This window comes from Heptranchias perlo, unplaced genomic scaffold (assembly GCF_035084215.1).
Source record: "Heptranchias perlo isolate sHepPer1 unplaced genomic scaffold, sHepPer1.hap1 HAP1_SCAFFOLD_1627, whole genome shotgun sequence".
Classification (NCBI taxonomy): domain Eukaryota; kingdom Metazoa; phylum Chordata; class Chondrichthyes; order Hexanchiformes; family Hexanchidae; genus Heptranchias; species Heptranchias perlo.
Window position 1 is genome coordinate 6,682 of NW_027138889.1, and position 11,564 is coordinate 18,245.

Below are 11,564 nucleotides of genomic sequence, written 5' to 3' on the forward strand. Positions count from 1 at the left end.
TGAGTGAGACATTGGCTTTTCCACTCTGGGTCCTGGCTGAAAAGGAAAACTCCCATCCATCCCAGACAGCACCTCTTGTGTTCAAGGGATAACAGACACCAGAACCTGGCTCGACTGAGAAGGTCAAGGATTATTTCCAAACGTGGGAGGTGGGCAGAGGTGGAAAAGGGACGATTCGACTAATATTCTGACAAGAAGCTACTGTATCCGTGCAGTTTCCACAACGCAGACATTACCATCCACTGCTCGATGTCTCCCCACTTTGTATCCAGCCCATAATATTTCTACGAACAGAAAAGGAAGAGTTTAGGAAAGAGGGGGGGGGAAAAGTGCAGGGGACAGTTGCAAACATGGAGTACCGAAGATTGTGCTAAAGATCGTGCAGTGTTTCAGGACCACAAACAGCAGCAACAAGAAACTAACCCCAGCCTGTATGGTCAGAGATCACCGCGAGGCGCGTCCGTGAGCTCGCCGCGAGGCACGCCCACGAGGTCACCGTGACCCGCCTCCGTGAGGTGACCGTGACCGTGAGGTCACCGCGAGGCACGTCTGTGAGCTCCCCGCGGCCGTGAGGTCACCGCGACCCGCTTCCGTGAGGTCACCGCGACCGTGAGATCACTGCGTCCGTGAGCTCACCGCGACCTGCTTCCGTGAGGTGACCGCGACTGTGAGGTCACTGCGAGGCGCGCCCGTGAGCTCACCGTAACCGTGAGTTCACCGCGACCATGAGGTCACCGCGAGGCGTGTTAAGGTGCACGTTAGTGAGGTATGTGAGAGAGACAAACAAATACAGAGACACGGACCCACACAGAGAGACACACAAACAACCTTTTTGTTCATTCCCAGTAAAAGCTCGAATGTGGAACTCATCATTAAAATTAGAGCCAGGCCATTCAGGAGGGAAATCAGGAAGCATTTTTTCACACAAAGGGCAGTGTAAATCAGGAACCCTCTCCCTCAAAAGGCTGTGGATGCTGGGGGTCAATTGGAACTTTCAAGACTGAGGTCGATAGATTTTTGTTGGGTAAGGGTATCGAGGGATAGGGAGCAAAGGCGGGAAAATGGAGTTAAGATACAGATCAGACATGATCTGATTGAATGGCGGAACAGGCTGGAGGGGCTGAATGGCCTTGCCCTGTTCCTATGTCAGGTTGCAGGCTCAGCCGGACAGGCCTGGGCTGTGCCGAGGTAGCTGATCTGTACCGACGTGAGCAAAGGGGAGGAGACGTCAAGCGGCCAGGGCTCTTGCTCCTGCGGGCCAGCAGTGATCCTCTGTACGTGGTTCGGCGAGTGAACAGCCGAACAGGCTGCTGGAGCGCACCGTCCTGGGACAGAAACCGTACCCCAGCGAGAGGCAGGGGGAGGAGGAGGAGAGAGAGAGAGAATCGCACAAAAAAAAAACAACCCGGAAAAAGAAGAAAATCTGGGTTCGAGACAACCGTCAGGCAACTTTCGTTTCTTAATATCCCTGCTGACCGGGCCCTGCCCGCATACCAACATCAAAAAAAGGGACGGTGCACGGGAAGTTACTGTGTGCAGAGTGTAGGCCGCAGATCCCAGCATAGCTTAAACAATCAGACAAAACACAGCACACAAAGCAGCGGACGAGCAGTCTCACCTTCTGAACCTGGTAAATCTACCGAGAGAAGGCAGGAAGGAAATAGGAAAAGGTAGAAGTTAAACAGAATGAAGTTACAGGAGGAGTCGCACAGAGTTTCAATCAGAAGGAGCTGTCGGCCACACGTGAAGCCGGAGGCCTGTCATTTTGCACTTACTCCCAATCTATGGGATAGGTTGGACCCGTTTTATCCCCCCTATCACTTTCCCCCTCTGGCCTAGTGCCTCTGCAGCCCGCAAGGTAGGCCTAAGCCCAAACCCCAGCACTGCCTGTAGGCCTAAGCCCAAACCCCAGCACTGCCTGTAGGCCTAAGCCCAAACCCCAGCACTGCCTGCAGGCCCAAGCCCAAACCCCAGCACTGCCTTTAGGCCTAAGCCCAAACCCCAGCACTGCCTGCAGGCCTAAGCCCAAACCCCAGCACTGCCTTTAGGCCTAAGCCCAAACCCCAGCACTGCCTGCAGGCCCAAGCCCAAACCCCAGCACTGCCTTTAGGCCTAAGCCCAAACCCCAGCACTGCCTTTAGGCCCAAGCCCAAACCCCAGCACTGCCTTTAGGCCTAAGCCCAAACCCCAGCACTGCCTTTAGGCCTAAGCCCAAACCCCAGCACTGCCTGCAGGCCCAAGCCCAGGCCCCAGCACTGCCTGCAGGCCCAAGCCCAAACCCCAGAACAGCCAGTAGGCCTAAGCCCAAACCCCAGCACTGCCTGCAGGCCCAAGCCCAAACCCCAGCACTGCCTGCAGGCCCAAGCCCAGGCCCCAGCACTGCCTGCAGGCCCAAGCCCAGGCCCCAGCACTGCCTTTAGGCCCAAGCCCAAACCCCAGCACTGCCTTTAGGCCTAAGCCCAAACCCCAGCACTGCCTTTAGGCCTAAGCCCAAACCCCAGCACTGCCTTTAGGCCCAAGCCCAAACCCCAGCACTGCCTGCAGGCCCAAGCCCAGGCCCCAGCACTGCCTTTAGGCCCAAGCCCAAACCCCAGCACTGCCTGCAGGCCCAAGCCCAGGCCCCAGCACTGCCTTTAGGCCCAAGCCCAAACCCCAGCACTACCTTTAGGCCCAAGCCCAGGCCCCAGAACAGCCAGTAGGCCCAAGCCCAAACCCCAGCACTGCCTGCAGGCCCAAGCCCAGGCCCCAGCACTGCCTTTAGGCCCAAGCCCAAACCCCAGGACTGCCTGCAGGCCCAACCCCAGGCCCCAGCACTGCCTGTGGGCCCAAGCCCAGGCCCCAGAACAGCCAGTAGGCCCAAGCCCAAACCCCAGCACTGCCTGTAGGCCCAAGGCCCGGTTACCCCGCCTCAGTACCAGATGCCACAGCCTCCGCTCTGGGCCTTCTCGCTTGATGTAACTGAGGTCAGGACGAGAGTGGAGACCAAACCTGCGTTCCTTCCACTCTCACTCAGTATCTGTGCAGCAGTCAGCCAAAATAACTCTCACTGACGGGAACCAACATAATTAAACTAAGGTCGCCATGGCGTCGATAGTCCAACAGTTTGAAGACTCCCTTTGCAACTGAGATGAGAGGCCCTCAAAATAAGCCCATCACCCTAACCGCAGTGTCAGTTCAGCTCGTTCAGGGTCCGAGACAAAGGGGCCTTCGCTGGGTCTGGGTCTGGGTCTGGGTCTGGATTGTCCACAGCTCCTTCGACGAAACCGCACAGTCCTGAAGTCACGAGGAGCAGCAGTCTTTTCATCGCCTATGGGGAACGTTAAATTGAAACCCCCATTTCACAGCTCCGCAGTGGGCCGAGAGCAGCCGAGGCAAGTCTGTGTGCTCAGAGGGACGCCGCTCTCCGTCGGTGGGGGGGGTCGATGCCGCACTCTACCCAGGTTGGGGGGGGGTGTGTGTCAATGCGGCTCTCCGCCCGGGGGGGGGGGGGGGTGAATGCAGCTCTCTGCCCGGGGGGGGGGGGGGTGAACGCGGCCCTCTGCCCGGGGGGGGGGGCGGGGGGGGGTGAACGCGGCTCTCCGCCCGGGGGGGGAGGTGAACGCGGCCCTCCGCCCGGGGCTCAGTGTACACAGTCTGTGCCTTCACCTCACGAACCAGAAACAGCTTTGAGCACAATCGCAAAGGGCAGAGGTCAAAAGCCCATCACACACACTCTCCGAACTCACCACATCCTCATGGGGTCAAAACCAAGATTTATTGTGTCGTCTCCCGCTCCCAGTGATCCTTCCCCAGGGCCTTTGAACTGTGGAGCTCCTCTCCTCCCTCAGTCTCCTCTCCTCCCTCAGTCTCCTCTCCTCCCTCAGTCTCCTCTCCTCCCTCAGTCTCCTCTCCTCCCTCAGTCTCCTCTCCTCCCTCAGTCTCCTCTCCTCCCTCAGTCTCCTCTCCTCCCTCAGTCTCCTCTCCTCCCTCAGTCTCCTCTCCTCCCTCAGTCTCCTCTCCTCCCTCAGTCTCCTCTCCTCCCTCAGTCTCCTCTCCTCCCTCAGTCCGTCTCCTCTCCTCCCTCAGTCCGTCTCCTCTCCTCCCTCAGTCAGTCTACTCTCCTCCCTCAGTCAGTCTACTCTCCTCCCTCAGTCTCCTCTCCTCCCTCAGTCAGTCTCCTCTCCTCCCTCAGTCAGTCTCCTCTCCTCCCTCAGTCAGTCTACTCTCCTCCCTCAGTCAGTCTCCTCTCCTCCCTCAGTCTCCTCTCCTCCCTCAGTCTCCTCTCCTCCCTCAGTCTCCTCTCCTCCCTCAGTCTCCTCTCCTCCCTCAGTCTCCTCTCCTCCCTCAGTCTCCTCTCCTCCCTCAGTCTCCTCTCCTCCCTCAGTCTCCTCTCCTCCCTCAGTCTCCTCTCCTCCCTCAGTCTCCTCTCCTCCCTCAGTCTCCTCTCCTCCCTCAGTCTCCTCTCCTCCCTCAGTCTCCTCTCCTCCCTCAGTCTCCTCTCCTCCCTCAGTCTCCTCTCCTCCCTCAGTCTCCTCTCCTCCCTCAGTCTCCTCTCCTCCCTCAGTCAGTCTCCTCTCCTCCCTCAGTCTCCTCTCCTCCCTCAGTCTCCTCTCCTCCTTTACAGGGTTTGAAAATCCTACACCCCCACTTCCTGATTCATCTTGACTTCTCCCCGAGCCTTTCCAGCCCCAGGGGGTGCCCTGATCTGTGGGGCCCCCACCCTTGCCTGGGGTTCTCGATTATAATGGGCAGTCAAGGTGCTAACACGGTAACCGTCGGTAACCTGGACACTGAGCAGCTGAAACTCTGCCGGAATGCGTTGCAGCCGGCAGCAATGGCGGCAGAGAACGGGATGAAGGAGATGGTGAGAATGGGGGGAGGGACTTCACACGAGGCTGCATTACAGCTGGCTGTTTACCAGAACTACTGGACTATCACAGGGTCTTTTTAAATTCATTCTCGGAGGGTGGGTGATGCCAGCAAGGGTTAGCGTTACTGCCCATCCCTAGATGCCCTGGCGAAGGTGGTGCTGGCCCTTCTCCTTGTACCACTGCAGTCCACGTGGTGAAGGTACTCCCACAATACCATCAATACTGTTAGATATTGTGGCTTAAAGGGTTAAATTATGAGGCTAAGCTGCATAAACGTGGCTTTCATTCCCTTAAGGGGCCATCTAATTAAAGTGTTTAAGATGATTAAAGGATTTTGATAGGGTAGATAGAGAGAAACTATTTCCTCTGGTGGGGGGGAGTCCAGAACAAGGGGGCGTAACCTTAAAATTAGAGCTCGGCCGTTCAGGAGTAAAATCAGGAAGCATTTCTTCACACAAAGGGTGGTGGGAATCTGGAACTCTCTCCCCAAAAGTCTATGGATACTGGGAGTCATTTGGAACTTTCAAGACTGAGGTCGATAGATTTTTGTTAGGTAAGGGTATCAAGGGAGATGGAACCAAGGCAGGTAAATAGAGATGAGGTGCAGATCAGACATGATCTAATTGAATAGTGGAGCAGGCTTGAGGGGCTGAATGGCCTCCTCCTGCTCCTAATGTTCCTGGGAGAGTTCCAGGACTTTGACCCAGCGATGATGAAGGAACGGCGATAAATGTCCAAGTTGGGATGGTGTGTGACTTGGAGGGGAACTTGCAGGTGATGGTGTTACAGGGTATGTCAGTCAGCAGTGACTCCTTCCTAAACCATTGTTGGACGGCCTGGTGAATCCATACTGAGGACGACCCCTAACCTATCCTGTACGATCAGAGCCCCCACCCTTTCACTCTTGCCTCAGCTGGGAGACCAGGTGAAACATTCTGCCACAACTAGAGACGCAACCACAACCAAGGCATCCATCGGCCAATTACTGGCGAGCAGCCAGGAAGGAAATGCCCAAAAAAAACCACCAACAACCAAGCACTTGCCCCATTCCAGCGCGGACCACTCACCTCCTTCTGCTGTCTCTCCAGCTCCTTCATTCGGATCTCCCTCGCCTCAGCTCGTGCGGCCCGTTTCGCAGCCAACCTGGCTTCGGCCTGCGAAAGACAAAAACGAGACTTCGGTGAGCTTTACCGACAAACCGTACTGCACCGGACAGACCCGGAATGGCTTGTGGGATCTGTTAGTGCGAGTACATGTCAGACAAATCTCATGCAACATAACTCACATCAGCGTTCATCTGACTGGCTCCCACTCCCAGTAACAGACCTGTACCCACCAGTACTGTACCCCAGTGTTATACAGTAACAGACCTGTACCCACCAGTACTGTACCCCAGTGTTATACAGAGACAGACCTGTACCCACCAGTACTGCACCCCAGTGTTATACAGAGACAGACCTGTACCCACCAGTACTGTACCCCAGTGTTATACAGTGACAGACCTGTACCCACCAGTACTGTACCCCAGTGTTATACAGAGACAGACCTGTACCCACCAGTACTGCACCCCAGTGTTATACAGAGACAGACCTGTACCCACCAGTACTGTACCCCAGTGTTATACAGAGACAGATCTGTACCCACCAGTACTGTACCCCAGTGTTATACAGTGACAGACCTGTACCCACCAGTACTGCACCCCAGTGTTATACAGAGACAGACCTGTACCCACCAGTACTGTACCCCAGTGTTATACAGAGACAGACCTGTACACACCAGTACTGTATCCCAGTGTTATACAGTGACAGACCTGTACCCACCAGTACTGTACCCCAGTGTTATACAGTGACAGACCTGTACCCACCAGTACTGCACCCCAGTGTTATACAGAGACAGACCTGTACCCACCAGTACTGTACCCCAGTGTTATACAGAGACAGACCTGTACCCACCAGTACTGTACCCCAGTGTTATACAGAGACAGACCTGTACCCACCAGTACTGTACCCCAGTGTTATACAGTGACAGACCTGTACCCACCAGTACTGCACCCCAGTGTTATACAGAGACAGACCTGTACCCACCAGTACTGTACCCCAGTGTTATACAGAGACAGACCTGTACACACCAGTACTGTATCCCAGTGTTATACAGTGACAGACCTGTACCCACCAGTACTGTATCCCAGTGTTATACAGTGACAGACCTGTACCCACCAGTACTGCACCCCAGTGTTATACAGAGACAGACCTGTACCCACCAGTACTGTACCCCAGTATTATACAGTGACAGACCTGTACCCACCAGTACTGTATCCCAGTGTTATACAGTGACAGACCTGTACCCACCAGTACTGTACCCCAGTGTTATACAGTGACAGACCTGTACCCACCAGTACTGTACCCCAGTGTTATACAGTGACAGACCTGTACCCACCAGTACTGTATCCCAGTGTTATACAGTGACAGACCTGTACCCACCAGTACTGCACCCCAGTGTTATACAGAGACAGACCTGTACCCACCAGTACTGTATCCCAGTGTTATACAGTGACAGACCTGTACCCACCAGTACTGTACCGCAGTGTTATAGAGTAACAGACCTGTACCCACCAGTACTGTACCCCAGTGTTATAGAGTAACAGACGTGCCCTTTCTGCCCTCTCAGGTGAATGTAAAAGATCCCACGGAACTAACTGAAGCAGAGCAGGGGAGTTCTCCCCAATGTCCTGGCCAATATTTATCCCTCAACCAAAATCAGATGATCTGGTCATTATCACACTGCTGTTTGTGGGACCTTGCTGTGCGCAAATTGGCTTTTTGTGTTTCCCTACAAGTGATTACACTTCAAAGGTACTTCATTGGCTGTAAAGTGCTTTGAGACGTCCTGAGTTTCTGAAAGACGCTTTGGAAATGTAAGTTGTGTAGCATAAACCAAATGGAAGCGTTAAAGAGTCGAGACATTGCCGCTCGATCCAGTGCTCATCACCGTCCAAACAGTGCTCATGTTAAAATCCAACCACCGCTAGCTTGTGTCTTGAGTAGAATGAGCAGCAATTACATAAACTAAGGCTTGTATTCCCAGGAATATCCCCGGCAATGCAACCACCACCAGGCAGGCCGCAGTAACGTAAGCCCCACCAGCTCAGGCTGGCCCAGTTACCGTATTAACTCGTGTATAAGTCATACTTTCAAATATAAAAAAATCACTTTCAGTTCAAGTACAGCCAACATGCAGGGTTGTGGCTTGAGGATGGGGCCGGGGCCTCCGGGAACGGGTGGGGACTGCGGGTGGGGCCTGTGGATGGGGGGTGGGGGCTCCAGGCAGGAGCGCGGCCTGTGGGATGGGGGCGGGGCCTGCGGGCAGGGGGCCTTTTGGTGGGGGCAGGTCCTGTGGGCTGGGGGGCGGGGCATGTTGGCAGGGCCAGTGGGTTGGCCGGGGGCAGGGGGCCTTTGGGCAGGGCGGGGCCTGCGGGCAGGGGGCCTTTGTGGGGCGGGGCCTGCGGGCAGGGGGCCTTTGGGCAGGGCGGGGCCTGCGGGCAGGGGGCCTGCAGGCAGGGGTGGGCATGTCGGCGGGGCCTGCGGGCAGGGGGCAGGGCCAGTGTGAATGTGGAATGGATCACGGCCAAGCTCAATCATTGTACTGGGCTGGCGAGCCGCCCAACATTGACACAATAAAGCAGCTTGTTCGGTGCAGGCCCAGGGACTGAGAGCCTCTTTACTGAACTTCACCGGTGTGGATAATCACCCTTTGGGCGACTGACGACCCCCGGGATTATTCAGCAGGCAGTCGGATGGGGCTCGGGTTAAACGTCTCAGGAACACACTCTGATCATTCCCGAGTACTTCACTCAGAGGGCAGGGGGTCACTGCCCAGAAAAACAACTCAAGCGTTTAAAACAAAAACACAAACCAGAGGAAGTAGAACGTCTGATCCTAATTTCCACTCCCTGCCGGGCTTGGCTACAATCTGCTTGAAGGGCCACCGCCACCTTTGTGAAAACTTGTCCTGAGTGCAATTAACACACTTCTTTAGTGGTCCAATGGCTCAGTGGTTAAACGCACTGCCCGGGGTGGTACACCAGCACACTCAGACCTGAAAACGAAATGGAGCTTTTCTCCAACTCGAAATGGTGAGGGGTGGCCTGGGGAATGTTGATATTTCTTAACCCACAATGTGGCCGACTGATCGATTCCGGTGATATTGTCAATTCAATTAAGGCCAGGGCCTGGCTTCGGACCCAGGAGGGCCCGGCCTCAGACCCAGGGGGCGGCCCGGGGCCCGGGGCCCGGTCTCAGACTGACTTGACGGTGCTGTCTCAGTTTGGAAGCAGTATTCAACAATACACAGGGTCTCGCAGTGCTGCACTATGAGGCCCAGTTACATTCCTCATTGCCAAACAAACAGACAGACAAGGCTGCGCACTTCAGCATCTGCCCACCACACTGTGCCCGATTGCCGGGGCAGATTGGTAAATCCGCATCCCAGGCAGGGCTGAAACCTCCATGGTGGGGCTTGGGTGGGGCACCTGCTCCCCGTCCCAAACCTGGTGTGGGGGGGTGAGACTGGGGACAGAACGGGCGTGCAGCTTTGGAGAGGAAGAGCAGCAATCGAAAACTGGTCTCTCCTCTCCGGTGTCTCACTGTGAACCCGGCCGGACAGCAGCTGGAGACTGGACCATGTGATTCAACACCTCAAACCCAGACTCGGGGAGCTCCCTGAGGGTCGAGGAGAATTCCCAAACGTGGAGACTCACAGACTGCTGGAGGGTGGGGGCAATGTAAATCATAGAGTGCCCTCGGAGGATTGGATCAGCAGTGGCTCAGTGGGTAGCATGCTCGCCTCTGAGCTCAAGGGGGTCGTGAGGTCAAGCCCCACTCCAGAAACTTGAGCAGAAAATCTAGCCTGAAACTCCAGTGGAGCGCTGCACTGTTGGAGGAGCTGTCCTTCGGATGAGATGGTAAACCGAAGTCCTGTCTGCCCTCTCAGGTGGACGTTAAAAGATCCCACAGCGCCATTCGAAGAAGAGCAGGGGGCGTTCTCCCCGGTGAGGGGATGGGAAGGGGGTGTCGCTGCAGCTTTTTACTTTGAGCGGAAGGGTGGGAGCTGGTTTTTTTGTTCTCCGAGCCGAGCTGCACACAGCTCCCTCAGTGAGTTCCACAGCATCATTTCCCAAAGCAAACAAAAGAGGCGGCCAGCTTGAAGCAGGTGACTCCGGCACAGGTGCAGAGTGTCGCAGTTCACCAAAAACATCCAGCCCCAGAGTGATTCACAGACCGGCCTCAGACACTGAGAAATCCAGGCCGGCCTCAGGCCTCGATATTTCCAACGGTGCACCAGGTTAATAACAGCACCTGGAATCCTTGGCAGCTTCCACAGCTCATCGGTTCGACCAGCTGTCAGCAGAAGGCATTAAAAAAAAACAAAAGGCACAGAATCAGCTGTCGACCTGACGAGGAACGTTCCGGAGACCTGGCCAGCAATTAACCGTCTTTCAACTGGACGAATTGAAAGGAAACAAAAAGGCAGGAAGGCAGCAGAATTGAGACAAGCTCTCGCTCCTGTCCTCACTGAGCCAAACTAGCTCGGACCCCACCCACCTGTCACAGGTGACTGGCTCTTAACAACGTCAGTCACTGAACCTGCCTTCGATTAGCAATGTCGAAAGGTAAAAGAGGAACGAGCTGGGTTTGGGTGTGATGTGCCCCCCCCGCCCCGCCTTGGGACAGTCCCTCCTCTCCTGAAACCAGTGAATCTTGCTGGAGTACAGATTCACGCACGCCCACTTACTCGAGAAAAGGCCAACACGTTCTGGAGAGAGAGAGAGGGGGGGGGGGAGGGGGAGAGAGAGGGGGGGAGAGAGAGGGGGGGAGGGGGAGAGAGAGGGGGGGGGGGAACACTGTCCCCCAAACCTGCACTCCCTGTCAGGGAGCTATGCTTCAGTGGAGAGAAAGATATGGCCAAAGAGAACGCTCCCCAATTACCGGGGGAGCTTTCAAATGTCCTCAGGAGACCCAGTTAGCAAAATTAATTGTAAAAATAAAGCAATTGGCCTCTAACTGACCTTAACAATCACACCTTGTGGCCTTAAAAACACATAATTTATATCCAGCTGCACTTTGACACCAGGATAATACTGTTCACCAGATGGTATAACACTCCTGTCCTTATTAAGCAGCATATCCTTAAAGAACACATCAGAAGTGTTTCTGAAATGCAGGGCTTGCTGCCTGACCCTTATAAGGCCAGAGAACCATTTAGGTGAGTTGGAGTATTTCTAACGGTGACAGGAGGTCATTGTGTTCACACACTGTGGGCCACAAACCAAGGGTGATGGGATCATCTCGAGGGTTAACCCCACAACACACAACTCGAGAGAGAGAGAGGGGAGACTGGGTCAACAAAATAACCCGGTGAGGCTTCACCGCGCAGAACTGTCAGGCGTGAGCGCGCGGATCGGTGAGGCGTGAGCGCGCGGATCGGTGAGGCGTGAGCGCGCGGATCGGTGAGGCTTGAGAGCGCAGATCGGTCGGGAGTGAGAGCGCAGATCGGTCGGGAGTGAGCGCGCAGATCGGTCGGGAGTGAGAGCGCAGATCGGTCGGGAGTGAGAGCGCAGATCGGTCGGGAGTGAGAGCGCAGATCGGTCGAGAGTGAGAGCGCAGATCGGTCGGGAGTGAGAGCGCAGATCGGTCGAGAGTGAGAGCGCAGATCGGT

The 11,564-nt window shown here is 55.5% G+C and overlaps 1 long non-coding RNA gene across 1 annotated transcript; it reads right to left on the reverse strand.

The window, feature by feature from the left end:
- Positions 1–234: 234 nt before the first annotated feature.
- On the reverse strand, positions 235–6,007 carry LOC137309353 (uncharacterized). The gene is made up of 3 exons (XR_010959823.1): positions 5,918–6,007; positions 1,619–1,636; positions 235–284 (listed from the first exon to the last, which is right to left on the reverse strand). It is a non-coding gene; the product is annotated as an uncharacterized lncRNA (long non-coding RNA).
- Between the last annotated feature and the right edge of the window lie 5,557 nt (positions 6,008–11,564).